Raw genomic sequence first — 8,052 nt, 5'->3', positions numbered from 1 at the left:
TTTCTTGTTTTGTGCATTTGTTTTACTGTTTCCTTGTGCCTCAGTTTTACCGAGGCACCAACACTTCCTGGATTGGAGTGTTGACAGCCAATTAGCATAAAGCTCATGGTCGGGAGGATCCTCCATGCCTCTAAATATCAAAACTTTTATTTTTGAGTTTCTCAGCAACTACTGAACAGATTTACACCATTATAGAAAAGGATGCTTTTTGAAAGCACTACCTTTTTGCCAAATTTGGTGTAATTCCGTTTAGCAGTTTCGGCTGTAGCCATGTCTAAACTTTCCTATGGGAAATGCATTTTTTTACCTCTTTCTTTTAATTTCGCAGGAACTACTTAATGGATTTACGCCATTTAAAAAACAGTTCTTTCTGCAACAAGGGCTACCTTTTTGCCAAATTTGGTGTAATTCCGTTCAGCAGTTCGGGCTATAGCTGTGTCTAAAGTTTCCTATGGGTATTAACAGTGAGAAAACACTTTTTGGGACCCCCCTTTTTTCTCGCCCACCACTTGCTGAATCACCCCAAAACTTTCAAGATAGGAGCTGACTGGAGCGGCCCACTAGTGATATATTTTACATCTGTTTTTTTACATCGATATTTTCTATTCATTTTTTGTACTTGACTTTTTAAGTAAAGTTATGTCAGTGATCAGTCTTTCTTGTAACTCTTCTGCATGTTGCGTTTTCTGATTACATTTGAGGATTCACGTTTGAAACATTTGTTGGCCTCATTGAAACCTACTGAGTTTCTACATTTTTGTCATGCCCTTTGATCAGTGTAAAGGATGTGTTATGGTAGATTGTCCCTAGCAGGTCTTCTAGGCTGTTGTTTTGTACTGATATGGTTGTGTTACACAGCTGATCAAATATTTCATTGTTGAATTCTTTGAAAAGTAGAGTGGCCATGACTGATACCACAAGTTTTGACAAATGGAGTGAAATAAAGAAATGACTTTATCAGATCTGTGGATGGTTCTTGCTTTTATCATGTTCCATATTGGGAGCGAATATTGGTACATATACATTTAAGAGTGTGTGTTATTTAGTTGGGATTTTTTAGTCAGTTGGTACATACATTGTGGCACATGCTCTGTATTATGTTATTACATCAAGCTCCCTGATAACTCCGATCAAACAATTGGATTGGTTCATAATATAGAATGTATAACCTACATTAGCATTAACATCAACACTCTGTTCATATTACACTTTCTCAGGGATACGGCACAGGGAATCGGGATATAAGCATGCTCACTTTACCCCCAATTGTTACCTACTGGAAATACGAGGGTCGTTTTCTTTGCTTGTATTAGGGTCTTGGCACTCTAGACATGCCATTGAAAATGTCAACCTGCACAGAGCTGTGGATGAATCTTCATTGCGGAGACATAGGTCAATAGTTTGGGGGTCTGTGTTATAGGTGAAATGATGCACACAGGAGCATGCCAGCTGCACTTACAGGACGTAGAGCATCTATTTTGGCAAATCTGATTTGAGTCAGGCCCAGATTTATCATCTTCTTGCAAAAGAGTGCATCATGAAAACATTTAACATTAGTTTGCATAGAAAATAAAAAAAGTTTGCAATGCCTGATTTACAAATTGTTCCCTGCTGATGACTCATTGCTGGATCTAATGCCAAATATAGCCAATGTTTGTGTGATTCAGCCTTGTACTGTGGGAAAAGGTTAGCCATTGGTGTCTAGCAAATAATTTGTACTTCAGGTACACACTATAGTGAACACTGTTATATGAAAACAACCAGATGTGTGTCAGCAATGCAAGATGATTGCTTTTGCACAAAAAACTCATGTTACATTTCAGTATACCGCCGACATACCACTTACCTACTTGCTTGAGCCACATTTCACTCTGAATAAGTAGTCATAGAAAAGCCAGGTCACCATGTTTTAGCTTAATTCTGGTTTTGCATCTAAATCTAGGGGTATTTGTGCTGTTCTGCTGTTAACACAACAATGTTGCATGAATTAACAAGGTATTAGGCCTTTCACGGTTCAATGGGATGTTGATAATGCTTAAAAGTCAACTTAGGTGCCAGTAAACTATGCCAAACTGTTGATCGATGCTGCAATTTGCATTGCCATACACTATCACATATTGGAGTAGCATAATTTAGACGCCATCCTCTTCGTATACTTTATTCATATGTTACAGCATATACGGGCACATGCATCAACGGTAATTGCATTCGCAAAGGTTGAGAATCGCATTTTTCGGCCATTTGCGAATGCAATTATCAAAATTGGAAAGCATCATGTATTTAGCAATTTTAGGAATCGCAATCATGTTGCGATTTCTAAAATTGCGATTGCATTCCAGAAATCGCAATTTCAGATTTCTTAAATGCAATGCATGATCATTTTTAAATTGCGATTTAGCTGTTTGGAAGTTATGTTATGTTATGGGGGTGACTTATAGAGCGCACGGCTACTCAGACAGAGTGTCCCGGCGCTGTATAGATCTGCAGAGGATAGGCAGAAACACAGCAGACTAAAGGCCATAAAGCCAGGTCTTCGGGCCCTTCCTGAAGGCCAATAGATTGTCTAATTTCCTAAGAGAAAGTGGGAGCTTATTCCAAAGCTGAGGTGCCAATAATCTGTAGGAGCGGCCCCCAATACGGGCACGCTTGATGGTAGGAACAATGGCCAAGGCTTGGGTGGCCGAACGCAGTGATCTAGAAGGAAAGTAGAATTGAACACGTTTCCTAAGATAGACAGCACCAATGCCATGCAAGGATTTGAAAGTCATGGTCAGGGTCTTAAAAAGTATGCGCTTTCTCACTGGGAGCCAGTGGAGCGAGTCAAGAAGGGCTGAGGTGTGAGTCCTACGACTAAGGCCAAAAATGGCCCTGGCAGCAGAGTTCTAAACAGTTTGCAGGCGAGTTAGAAGATACTCTGGGAGCCCCAGATAAAGAACATTGGCATAGTCAAGCCTAGAGCCGATCAAAGCCTGGACTATAATTTTCCTGTGAGAGACAGAAAGAAAAGAGAGAAATTTCCTAAGAGTACACAGCAGGGCAAAGCATTGGCCAACCAAACTAAGAATCTGGGGCTTAAAAGTTAGCCCATTGTCAATTTTGACACCCAGATCTTTGGCAACCAAAGTGGGTGAAGACGGGGGATGCATATCCACAGGCCACCAAGATTTCCAATGAATGTCATGGGCACCTCCGAAAAAGATAATTTCAGATTTATCTGAATTGCATTTCAGCTGATTACGCTGAAACCAGGCGAAAACGGCCTCAAGGCAGCTCTTAATTGAATCGCCATCGAACTCAGTGTTCTTATCACAAGTGAAAAGAAGCTGCGTATCGTCAACATAGGTCACAATTCGGGCGCCATAGGGCTCCACCAATTCGGCCAGGGGGGATAAAAAAATATTAAAAAGGGTGGGACTCAGTATCGACCCTTGTGGCACACCTACTGCCAGTGGAGGAACAAACGCCGAGAAAGGAGGGACCCAGATCAGTTGTTGACGCTCGAACAGGAAGGACTCAAACCAATTTAACACCGTCCCACTAAGTCCAATCTCCTGCAATCTTGCGAGAAGACGGTTATGAGGGACGGTATCAAAGGCCGCGGAAAGATCCAATAATACCAGCATAGCCTTCCCTCCGCGATCAGTCACCTCCTTAATTGACTCAGTTACCTCCAGCAGTGCTGTCTCTGTGCTCAGATTGGAGCGAAACCCTGACTGGGTGGGATGCAAGATGTTATGTGTCTCTAAGAAATAGGACAGAGTGGAATGCACATGTTTTTCCGCGAGTTTAGCCAGGGCAGGGAGCAGTGAAATCGGTCTATAGTTTGAATGTACCAGCGGATCTAAATTAGGTTTTTTTATCAATGGAACAATGTGCGCCTTTTTCCACGCCTTAGGGACAACACCTGATTCAAGAGAGGCGTTGAGAATAGGATTAACCAAAGGGTTAAGCACATGGGCCATTTTTGCTAAGATTTTGGCGGGGCAAGGGTCCGAAGGAGATCCGGATTTCAATTTAAGAAGTAGATCCAGTGACATCTGAGGGGACAGAGATGGAAAAACTGCCAAAGTAGGGCTATCAGCAGAGATATTCAGCCCAGACGCTAAAATGTCAGAGTCATTTGCAGGAATATTAGGCGGAAAAGATGCCTGAATATTGAGGATTTTGTTCGAAAAAAAAACTTGCCAGCTGCTTGACCCAAGATTCAGATGGGGAGGATTTAGGAAGAAGAGCAATAGGAGCCGTAAATTCCTTAACAATTTAAAAAATCTCCTTGCTAGTATTGCTAGACGAGTCAATTCTTTTGGCAAAATGCAGTTTCTTTTCCACCACAATGGCCTTACGGTAGGTTTTAAGATGGTCTTTGTACAGCGCCTTAGCAGGGGCTTCGTAATTTTTGCGCCAAATTCTTTCAGCCTTCTTACAGCTTCTCCTGATCTCATGGAGTTCGGCAGTAAACCAAGAGGCTGTAGTACGCTGGCCAAATTTTGGCTTAGAAGGCATAGGGACTAACTCATCAAAGCACTGTACAAGGCAAGACTGAAAGGTGGAAAGGTCATGCACTAGCTCGCCTGTTAGTTGGCATGGATGGGATGCCAAGAATTGATCCAACATATCACAGGTGACTCTGTGAAAGGGGCGATGCACCACAGGCTGAGAGTCTGTCCCGCTGCCACTGGAAGTGCTAAATTAGCATGAGGTTGAACCTCATGCTAATTTACCGAAAATCTTCAAACATGCCCAAAAATGCATTTTTGAAACTTGCATTTTACACACACACACATGTCCTTGGGACATGTGTGTGTGTACATTGCACTTAAGTTTAATTTCAGGGGAGCAGGTAGGGGTTCTTTGGACCCCCCCTGCACCCTTGAAATTGCATTTTCAATTTGCGATTCGCAAATTGAAAATCGCAAATTGTAAATCCCTTCCCATTGATTCCTATGGGCCTCTTGGCCCATAGGAATCAATGGGAAGGGTTTTCCTTAATTGCGATTCGCAAATTGTGAATCGCAATTAAGGAAAAATAAGAAATCACTAAAAAAAATGCGAATTATTCATGCATTGCCGTTTGCGAATTCTTAATTGCGATTCCCTAATTTTCGCAATTAAGGATTCGCAAACGGCAAGATTGATGCATGTGGCCGATAATCCTTATATTAAACATGTGCCTTAACTCATTCACTTGTGTGTTTCACTTTTATGTATTATACAAAGCACATGTTTAGAAATTACAATGTAGTGCAGAGGAGTGAATAAATAACACAAACATTTACAGTTTTTTAAATATTTATATTGTAATGATGAAAGCTTGTTTGCTTATAATTAATAATGTTATAATATACTTCAATTTTGATTCTTGGGCTAATTTAGCTTGCCAGTAGGACTTATACGAATTTTGAGACTGTCAGTATGCTGCACATTTCTTTCTTTGCAGGTGCGCTAGCAAGTCCCTTGTTAGCTAGAGAAAGGCTCATTATTTTGTTCTAGATTGATAGCGATGCCTGGGAGGAAAACCCTGGCAGCAGATGTGTAGAGATGATGGTGCTAGGAGCTTCCTGTACCCGTTATACTAGGAAGATGTGTCACTCAAGAATGAGCAGATGTGAACTAATTGTGTGAGAGTGGGAATTTGGGGAGTCTACCGGTTCCTGGGCATTGCCACTGTGCGATTGGTTTTTGAGCTGTAGGAGCAAGAAATTGATGTACCGGGAATTTTTATTGTGCTTTTAATTAGTGTTCCTTAGCAGTATGGGAGGGTCCAATCCCTAACTTTGAAGAGACCAGACATCTCTACTTTTTCTGACTTCCCTGAGTGTGAGCATTCATGCTGAACACTGGTTCCATTCTCTAAACTTCTACTGAGGTTCACATGATGCCCCTTTAGAGAATCCCTCCGCATTTCCTTTTCATGAGCATAAAATTATTTCTTTATGGAACACTCAATATGGTTAATTTGCAACCTTAACATATTGATTGTTTGCTATCTGTACTATGGACCTCCTTATGAATCTGGTGGTTGCATGCACACAGAGGGAGCACATGTTTTGCACTTCTGTGAGCATTCACCTGGCTTTAAGCACCAGAGGGCGCGGCAGATCACCCTTTGTTTCCTCGCTGCCACACTTTTCATAGCGGTCACACTGCCATGAAGAGTGTGGAATAAGAAAACTTGTAATATGGATGGCGGGCTGGAGTGGCCCTGCCCGGCATGCGGCCACAATACTACTGGGCCACCACCTGCCGGTGGTCCCAGTCTTACCCCAGCACCCTGGTTATAATAGGGCAGTTGGAAGACAGCCACTGCCACACCCCCGTGAGTCTAGCAGTCCAGGGACTGCCAGACTCATAATAACTCCCTATATAAGAGTGCATGAGCACCTTAACTTCTTGCCTGTAATAATATCTTTGATAAATCCTTGAAAGGTTTGACGATTGTACTGAACTGATAATCTGAAAGTAAACCTCTATGGTTGGATATCATCCTCTTTGTCATTATTGTAGAAGTGTACTGATTTATTTAAAATCAAATGCCTTCTGAATTCTAGCTCTCCCTCAATGCTTCAAGTGGACTATCAAAGGTCCATATAACCAGTGAGGGATTCTGTTCGATCACTATAATACCAGATTGAGGTTTAGAGGCCCCTGCCCTATCATATTGCATTGTGTTTCATCAGCCCCAAAGCTAATACATGTCTGGCCTTAGTGAATTAGTGACAATGTCATAACTGCATTCGTTTTTTGCTAGGAAATGTCCAATCTGACTTATGAAACAAGAAGGGGGTGGCTATTTAAAGTTGAGGCATCCATAAGTGAGGCACTAAGTTGATGATTTTAATTGTTTTAGCTAACTCACGCTTTGCAGAGTTTGTACATTTGTGTACTTTACCAAATAATCTGTGCATGAACGTTCTATCAAAATAAGGCTTTGCGATAGGATAACCCCCTGATTAGATTTTGTAAATAATATTTCTGGAAACATAGGATGGCAGGATTTTTCCAAACATATCTTTGTTTTCAATTACAACCGTTGGTGTAATGTTCAGGTTTTGAGTAAAACCCCAATGCAACTTCTTACACCCTTTGTGGAGATACATTTGTCTAGCAGGGTGATTTTGCAAAAAATGCAATCCATATGAACTTTCTGCGTTGTCCTGTGCTGGCTCTTCCAAAGATATCTAGAGAGATAATGGTTGACAACGGGATATCTATGAAAGGTGTCCTGAATTTGACTGTGGAAGATTTCCCCCCTTGTTTTTATTGCATGAGCAAGCGTCACAAACATTATTTCAAATTATAAATACTTTCATATGTGCCATATGTAAGTATCACATTGTGGAACTTGAAAATGTGTATGTAAAATTAGCCTCATAATAATATAGCAATGTGCTTTAACACTAACACAGAATATCCATCTCAAAATAGAGGCTAGAAAATATGCTTTCATTAAAGGGGCAAAAAGTGAAAATGCTGCTCATTATATTAGCAGAAAGCTCCCATTTCTATTGTTCTTTTACTACTAGGCCTCACAATTCTCTTGATTCTTTCATATCCCTTTGAGAAAATAAGTGCCTTTTTGTAAATGATAATTTAATGTTATAACTGAACTGTAGAACTTGACATCTCCATGAAATTTGCTCTTTGTTGCAAAATGTATTTATTTCTTCCTGACAACTATATTTTAGATTGTTTCTTCTGCCACATGTTTATAAAGAACAAGTGTATTAATGAAAGAAAATGGCAGCTATAGTTTCCATTTTATGAGCTTCCCAGGACATACCAGAAATTAATGTTTATTTTCACAGAGCACAATGGGACACTAAGTAGCCAAGAGCGTGAACTTACAAAAGGATCTCATGAGATACTTCCTAGTTGTATCTTTTTGTAATAAGCTGTAGCCACATTCAAATAACAACATGTCAACATGGACATTCACCATGGGAACTGAGGGAGAAAATCGCAGAAGATCCAGCCTCATTGGCTATTGACGACAAATCCATCTGTTTTTTAAATTTGCACAATGTAATTTACAAACATAATTTTATGATCAAT

Source organism: Lissotriton helveticus, chromosome 2_1, assembly GCF_964261635.1.
Source record: "Lissotriton helveticus chromosome 2_1, aLisHel1.1, whole genome shotgun sequence".
Lineage (NCBI taxonomy): Eukaryota > Metazoa > Chordata > Amphibia > Caudata > Salamandridae > Lissotriton > Lissotriton helveticus.
This window is presented reverse-complemented; position numbering follows the sequence as displayed.